This window comes from Triticum dicoccoides, chromosome 6B (assembly GCF_002162155.2).
Source record: "Triticum dicoccoides isolate Atlit2015 ecotype Zavitan chromosome 6B, WEW_v2.0, whole genome shotgun sequence".
Lineage (NCBI taxonomy): Eukaryota > Viridiplantae > Streptophyta > Magnoliopsida > Poales > Poaceae > Triticum > Triticum dicoccoides.
Window position 1 is genome coordinate 648,274,326 of NC_041391.1, and position 8,034 is coordinate 648,282,359.

The following is an 8,034-nucleotide window of genomic DNA, read 5'->3' on the forward strand; positions in this document are numbered from 1 at the left end:
AAAACCCCCTACTAATGGCGCACCTAGTATGGCCATTAATGGCGCATCTGTGGTGCGCCATTAACAGCACGCCATTAGTAATTTTTACTAATGGCGCACCACCTGGTGCGCCATTAGTATCTGGTATACTAATGGCGCACCGCGGGTGCGCCATTAGTATAGGCCAGGGTGCGCCATTAGTATACCTCCCAGGGGCCATGTATATCCAGGTGCTTTGGCATACTAATGGCGCACCACCACTGGATGCGCCATTAGTAACCATGGCATATTAATGGCACACTTACCAGTGATGCGCCATTAGTATGCTTTGTCATACTAATGACGCACTGTCATGTGATGCGCCATTAGTATGAATATTAGGTTTTTTTTTATTTTCTGTTTTTTGCACAGGTTACAAAATGTATAATTTGACAAAATATAGACAGCACACATCAACAACAGATTCATCGAATACAATAGAAGAATACAATTCATCATATTAGTCTCCGAATACAATTCATCATATTAGTCTCCGAATTGAAAAGACCGAACAAAGATAGAACATTATATTACAAGTCTCGAGACCGCGAGTAGCGAGTTTGTCTTCACATTACAAGTCGATATCGATCATCTAAACTACCATCACATAGAAGAGAGCTGCGGTCATCACGATGAGCATCATCACGATGAAACTCGTCTTCATCCGGTTCCTCCAACGCTCCCTCCCCTCTACCGCTAGATAGCGGGCGTATCTAGATTCGGCCTCGGCCCTAGTGGTGTACCCTTTGTAACTATTACCGCTGAATCGGTGAACCTGTCTCCGACACTCCTCCCAGTCATCGTAGACTCCGGGATCCTTACCCTTGTACACGACATACGTCGGCATTGCTATGCACTAGCCAAACGAAACGTTAGTACCAATTCACAGACAATACATAAGCAATATATAATTATGCAACAGAACGATCGGAAGAGAAAAGCAAGACATTAATAGCATCGATTACATCTAAGTTGAACAACTCTCGAAACCAAAGAGACATACTACAAGTTCATTAAAGTTTAATTACAACATGAGCCAATCGATGTTTCAGAACTAGACACAGCATCACTGCTTTCAACTCGACTCAAGGGACCGGAGCGTGGATGAAGCCGCCGTCTATCGTGGGAGTCATGAAATAATGGTCGTTGTCAGCCTGCATTTGTAGCATTGTGTCGATGTCACTGTTGGACGGTTGATTTCTGAGGTAGAACTGCCCCGAGGTACGAAGGACATCTTGATGGACGATTTCCGCAAACTCCGACTGGATGCGAAAGAATTCTTGTCGGAGGTCCGCGTCCTGGATTGCCGACACGCTCGCGGCCCAATCTTTGAGTTTACTCAGTAGAAGAAGTTGATGATGGTCCCGTACGATCGCCCGCATGTGATGGATGGCGTAGTAGGCACCCTTCTGACCGTCAGGCGGCTGCTTGACGCAGCAGAACGTCGTATTGTGGGAGAACACGTGCTTGCAGTACTTACGAATAGGCCTGGTGAAGGTGCCTCCAGATTTGGCGTAGCCGGGGAGAACATCATCAAGAACCTTCTTGACATTTGTGTAGTCTATGTTCGACTGACGGTCCGGGTCGAAATACGTGGCCATGGAATATTTGGGGCTTAGGAGGATGAGCGTGCAACGTGTGTCACTGCAGAAAACACGGAATGTTAAAAGAAAAACGATCGAAATGTAAGAATTCATATGTTACGGGCCGGTTGAGGGGAGGACTTACTCGGGAAAGTAAGGCACGAGGAAGTTATCCTTATCTTAGTTTGCCAGAATGACGCCTTCGAGGTAAGAACTCGCGACTTGCCGGTCCCCAGTGCTGCCCAAGATCTTTGCACGCATGTAGAAGGGGTCGACTATCACGATGTCCGGGGTCTTGTCGCGAATGATCCGCATCTCCATACTCAGCGAAAATAGCCGAATGAAGGTGTAGTGCAGCGGATGAAGGTTCGAAATAGCGTGGATGTCATCAAAACGCAGGACGATCGTACGCCTGATGGAGTTATCCACAAAGCCCTTGCCCTCTGGCACCTTGGCCGCGAAAACTGGGTATGCCACATCCTTCTCCCTGAGACGCCGCTTCTCCAAAGAAAGAACACTGTCATGCAGACTCCGCATAGCACCGGTTGCAGCATTGAGCATATTTGTCGGTAGCATCGCCCTACCCGCCACATGCACCCTCCTCGAGATATCCTGCGGTGAAGGTGGCCCGTCCTGAGCACGGATCGTACTCGGTGCCGGCTGGCTCGCACCCTTCTTAGTCTTTCTTTTGTGTGCCTTCTTCTTCTCCTGTAATGGGACCGAGTTCTGCTCACAGACCGCCTTCTTGAGTGTGTTGGGGCTGATAATATTTCGCACCTCTCCTATCTGAGGCTCGGTGAAGTCGGCAGCTGGAGGCGTCTCCTGAGAGCTGAACGTCAGACGACGCCTGTTGCAACTTGGCTTCTCCGCGGTACCAGCTAGATCGCACACGTCTTTTGTTGGGTTTGGTTCTTGAGAAGGAGGCCCCATGAAGTCGCCATCGTACCCATGATCGGCAAAGTACTGATCGACGTTGCCAAATGTATCATCGTCGTCGTCGTCGTCGTTCTGATCCTGTGCCATATGCATGTTTGGATCCAGTGGCATAGGGATGTCCGGCACCGTTACGGCGGTCTTGCCATGGGGCCGACTTGGCGCCGGCACGACTGGCGGTGTTGTCTTTGGGGTGGTGTCCCCCGCCCCCAAACGAATCTGGCTCTTCGGCCAAAGCAGGGGCCAGCTCAGGCAGGCGCTGAGGGTCATCACGTCTTCATCGTCGGCCCCGACGGGTCGAATCGGAGGTAACAAGTCGTCGCAGCCTGGCAGCACCCGAACCAGTTGAACCCTAAACAAGTTGGGTGGCATCTGGGTACCGTGGAACAAGGGGTTGCCCGGTTGAACGATTTTGCCCTTGGCGACATCGACCAACTCGTTGTTCACGAAGTGGAGGAGAGTGCACGGAACGTCGGCGGCGCCCTGAGAAAACATGTAGGGCGTCAGGGATGCCCAGTCAAAGGCAAGGAGATGAAGTCCTCGGCCGAGAGAGGCTTAATTAGTTACCGTGATGATGGCGTCGAGCTCGGCTAATGTCGACGCACCACCAACGGCGGGCGTGCAGTTGACGGAGGTGCCGCTTGCTGCAGAAGTGCCGGCCGGCGTACACCCGGGTGCATTAAGCTCCCGTGCCGGCGTCGGAGACACCAATGTCGCCTCCGCCGGAGGCACCAATGGCCCCGCCATCGCATTATGCGAGTTGCTGGCCGTGAAGCTAGGAATCGGGGGCGGTCCCTGTTCGCCGCCCGCAATCCGCGCACTCAACCCCGAGATCAAGGTAGGCACAAGGGCGGTGATCGTCGCTCCGAGTCGTTGTTCCACTTGCTCTTGGACAATCTCCGGAATCCGCGCCACCTGTGCCTTGAGTTCTTGAACCTCTCGCGCCTGGCTTTCCGAGCTGGTCTTTTTCTCCTTCCGCACACCAGCGGTATAGTATGACCCCCATTTTGTCGATAAGCCTTTGCCGGCCACACGACCAGCTGACGTCGGCTTACTGAGCTTATCCTTGTTCTTCATTACATTCAACCCCCTATTTGGAGTGGTGTCCCAAGGGTTGCTCTTAGTCGACCCCGCGCTACTTCTTTCAGTCGCCTGCGGAAGGAATGTGAACCATTTAGAAATTTGGCTTCATTAATTAGAATGCAACCATATGGAGCTAATTACGCGGGGGTGTATTCCTTACCAGAACAAGCTCAAGCTACCTGGTCTTCGGATCCGTGGTAAGCTCCTTTGTTTTCGGGTCCTTCTTGTACCGGGCCCTGACAAAGTTCCTGGTCTGCTTGTCACCGTATTTATCGAAGAGGGGCGGTAGGCCTTGCTCGGCACGGTCCGCCTCCTCCTTGTCCCATATAGGCTCCGCCACTCTGTAACCGCCGGGACCGAGTGTGTGTTCCCCTATGTTCAACTCCCGCATTTGTTTCCCCCACTCACTTGATTGGGAGCTTGTGGTGCTCGAGCAATTGATCTTGAAGTTGTTGTAGTCATCTTCGGTGATCGAAGGATTTTTCTCCTTGATCTTCTGATAACTCTCACCTTTCTCGATCATTCTCTTCACATTGCTTTTCCAAGTAGACAGGGCCTTGCTCATCTTCGTGAGGGCAGCATTGTTCACTTTATTCCCTTTGAGGCTTGTGTTTTCAAATTCAGCGGGGAACTTGTATCGTTCGTGCAGCTTCGTGAAGAGGAGGTTGCGCAAATTCCCTCGGTCAGGATGCCTCAGGTTCTCGGTATTGATCGAGACGGTGCTCCGGACAATGCACCCGAGCTGAAGCGAGTACCCCTTGACTATTCGTTCGGGCGCCGTTGGATTCCCGTTGGAGTCCACTTCAGTAACTTCCTCCTTGAGGGTGCGGAGCACGATCGGGCGCCGGTCCTTCCGTTGCCTCTTCGGTTGGCTGCCATCTGTGCGGGCGCCGCCATCATCAGTGGTGGCATCCTCGGCGGCACCATCAGTGGTGGCATCAGTGTGGTCATCCTCGGCGGCACCATCAGTGGTCTCAGGATCGGTGGGGAAGGCGGCGGCCTCATACAAGTGAGGTTGTTCCTCCATCTCCTGGGACAGCTCCCAGAATGCCTTGCCGCCCGAACCCCCGGCCTCATCGTTGTGGGCCATGTTTCTCTCTAAATAGAAACAAAGTTTGGTCAAAAAGTTGGTTATTGTCAAGGAACAAGATCTCTAAGTTGACCAAATAACCTAATTCTCGAGGAATGTCGCCAAAAATTTGGTTATTGTCAAGGAACAATTGAGAGATGTTTGTGATATTGCCTAGGTGTTTTGGGATAGAACCTGTTAGTGTGTTGTTGCTAAGGTCCAAGTCCACGTTCTCAGGGTAACCTAGTTCTTGAGGGGTGTGTCTAGAAAGTTGGTTGCTGCAAAGATACAAGGTTGTGAGTTTGGTCAAATTGCCTATGATGTTTGTAATATTGCCTTGGATCTTGAAGGCACTGTTGCATGATGCAGTGGTACAGCCAGCATGGGACCTCATCTTTGCAGGCTAATTTTCTAGATTGTAACACTGGGATTTGTGCACAAGCTAAGCTAGCTAAGACAGTAGCTTCCTTGCAACCCACAAAAGACAAAGGAAAAGGGGTGAAAAGGGGGAGATGGTTAGCTTTGATGAGCAGGCAACATCTTCCTAACCCCCTTCTTCTTGTCTCCTCTCACTATCTCTCTCACACACATGGCAAGCAAGGGTGTCTGAGTGTGTGAAAAAAATACTAAACTAATCCAACCACTAAAGCAAATTAATTTTTATTTCGGTTGAGAATCGGGCACCTTCTAGGTCAAGAAAATTGGGCATGACCTTTGCTAATTTTCTTGACCTTGGAGTGCCCCATTTTTCAACCGAAACGGAAATTAATCAACGTTTCAGGAGAAAGGGGTCATTTTAGAAGATCACAAGTAGCAGCAGCATCACTTGACAAAATCACAATTAGCAGCAGCAACTCGCAGATAGCAGCAGCAGCATCACTTGACAAGTAGTACAGCAGCAGCAGCAGCATGCATGCACTGGTCCATGGCACAAAGTCCATGACACAGAACAGAGCACTTTACTAAAAATGAAGAAGAAAAAAGGCATGCATGCACTGGTTGTAGCAAATCATCACTTCTGAATCAAAACAACAATTAGGACAGGGAAATTATGACACACTTCTGAAGAAAAAATGATTTGTGTAATCTGGTTGGTACTCTTACAGTTGCATAAATTGAAAAAAAATTGATCTGTGTGATCTGGGTTACAGTATCAGCAACCTTGCATTTCATTTTATACAAAGGAGCTCACAAAGGCCATGTCATGCTTCGCAATATTTGTTTACTGAAACTAAATGAACAAGAGCAAAGATGCACTAAAGGTTCTGCTGGACATGCTTTATGTCTAACACTCCTATGTTTAAGATATGCATAACATTCAATCTGGATCAATCTCACACTATGAACATAGGAAAAATTATCACTCCCCAGGGATTTAATCAGGGAATATGATATTCTTCAATCAACAAGAAAATATATTTTAGCTCAGAAAAGGATTTACTCAGGGAATACAATATTTGCCTGTTGCTAGTTGAGTTTCAGAATGAACCACTCTCTTTCTCAGCTCCATCAGTACTACTACAGTGCAGTTCTCCCCTCAACCAGAAACATACTCCAATCAGTAAGACTGGAAACAGAAGAAACAATGATATGCAAAGTCTGGTTATATGCAAGCAATAGCATGCTCTAAATACAACAAGTCACCCTTTGCAGCCAAGCAATGAGCAGAACAGTCTAAGCCAAATCTTTGTTGCCATCAATTTATATATACTCAGGGAAATTGATACATGGAGGTCCTACAATCTGCTATTGAAGTTGAGCTACGTAGTAGGAGTATGTTTGATTAAGTTAGCCTAGCTTACATAAATAAACCTCTTTGTTGTATTTCAGTGGCTAATTAAGTTGACACAGGTTGTATTAAGATTTGTGAGCTACTCTGTATTGTAAATAAGTCGACTTTGCTAACTAAGCGACCATGCATGTCCAGAATCGATCAGACATTGTACGCTTTCCTTTTGCTGTTGGAGCAGCAAAGCCCAAGAACGAATCAACAGAGGAAGGAAATCCCCCAAAATATCATGAAAAAATCACCGTTAATTTGCATCAGTTGACAGGTGGACAGTTGTCAGACCCAACCCAGCTGCATGCTGCGTCTTTGAGCACACCACGCTGTTTCATCATCTCTCTAACTTGGTGCACAGAGTCCCATTTTCAATTTAGTTTCGCCACTAGCAAATACAGAGCAAAAATCCACTAGAAGTACACTGTAAACCCACTAACATTTACAGTGTAAATTCCACTAACAATTACAGAATGACAAAACAATATATTTATACTACAACATATATAAAGAAATCTCCGAGTATGGAGATCTTGTAATCAGAAGTAAACACAAGCAAGCTTCAATCCAGATAAAGGTAGTGGAGGCAAAGGCACTAAATCAAAATAGACACCTTAATTGTTTGTGTCCTACATATGTACACTGAAACAAGAATATTACTTTATACTGCAGCCATCACTGCAGCCTGAGCCTCACCCGTTAACTGTTGATTCCTCAAAAAACCAACCTCTTATCTATACTTACTAGTACTTTATACTGCCAAGCAAAAGGAGCGTTAGCATCCCTCTCCCTGTTTAATCTCATAGAACAATGATAAAGTTATCTTGTCCTGGCCATGGGGAAGCACCAAAACCCAATGGAGCCATTTTTTTTGTTTTATGAGTTATATAAAAAATTAAATAGTTCCGTGGTTCAGGCATAATTGCCCTCATGTAGGATGGACGGGTGGCCAGGCAGGCTTGTTTAGTTTCGTCACTCAGTAGCTAGTTGTCTATACTATCGACCAATAACCAGTTGACTTGATGATCATCGTGTTCATTTCAGCCATGCAAGTACTTGTCCGCTCTTAAGAACTCATGTTCAGAAAAATCTGAAAGTTTTAGGCATCCAAGGTTGGTGCAAATTTGCATGATCATATGGACATCGGAGGAGTTCGTGCCAAAAACAAAATCTGGGTGTCTGAGAAACTTTGAGAAAGAATATATGCAAATAAAATACTTGTCCGCACTTAAGAGCTCATGTTAAAAAAACTATCTGAAATTTTTTGGCATCCAAGGTTCATGCAAATTATCATGCTCATATGGAGATGGGATGGGAGGAGGGAAGGGGATAGGGGTCGGGGCGGTAGCTTACCTTGGAGGAGCGGGCCTGGGTGGAGGAGGCGGTCGGAGAGGATAAGGATGCCGGGGAGTGGGGCGCGGGGAGGATGTCGGGGACGAGGTCCGGGTGGTGGTGGTGCTCCGGCGACGGTGGTGTGGACGGGGCGGCGTCCGGACGGCGGGGTCGCGTCGAGGCGGCGGGGCAGCGTCGAGGTGGCGGGGCAGCGGCATCGGGGCAGGGTCGAGGCG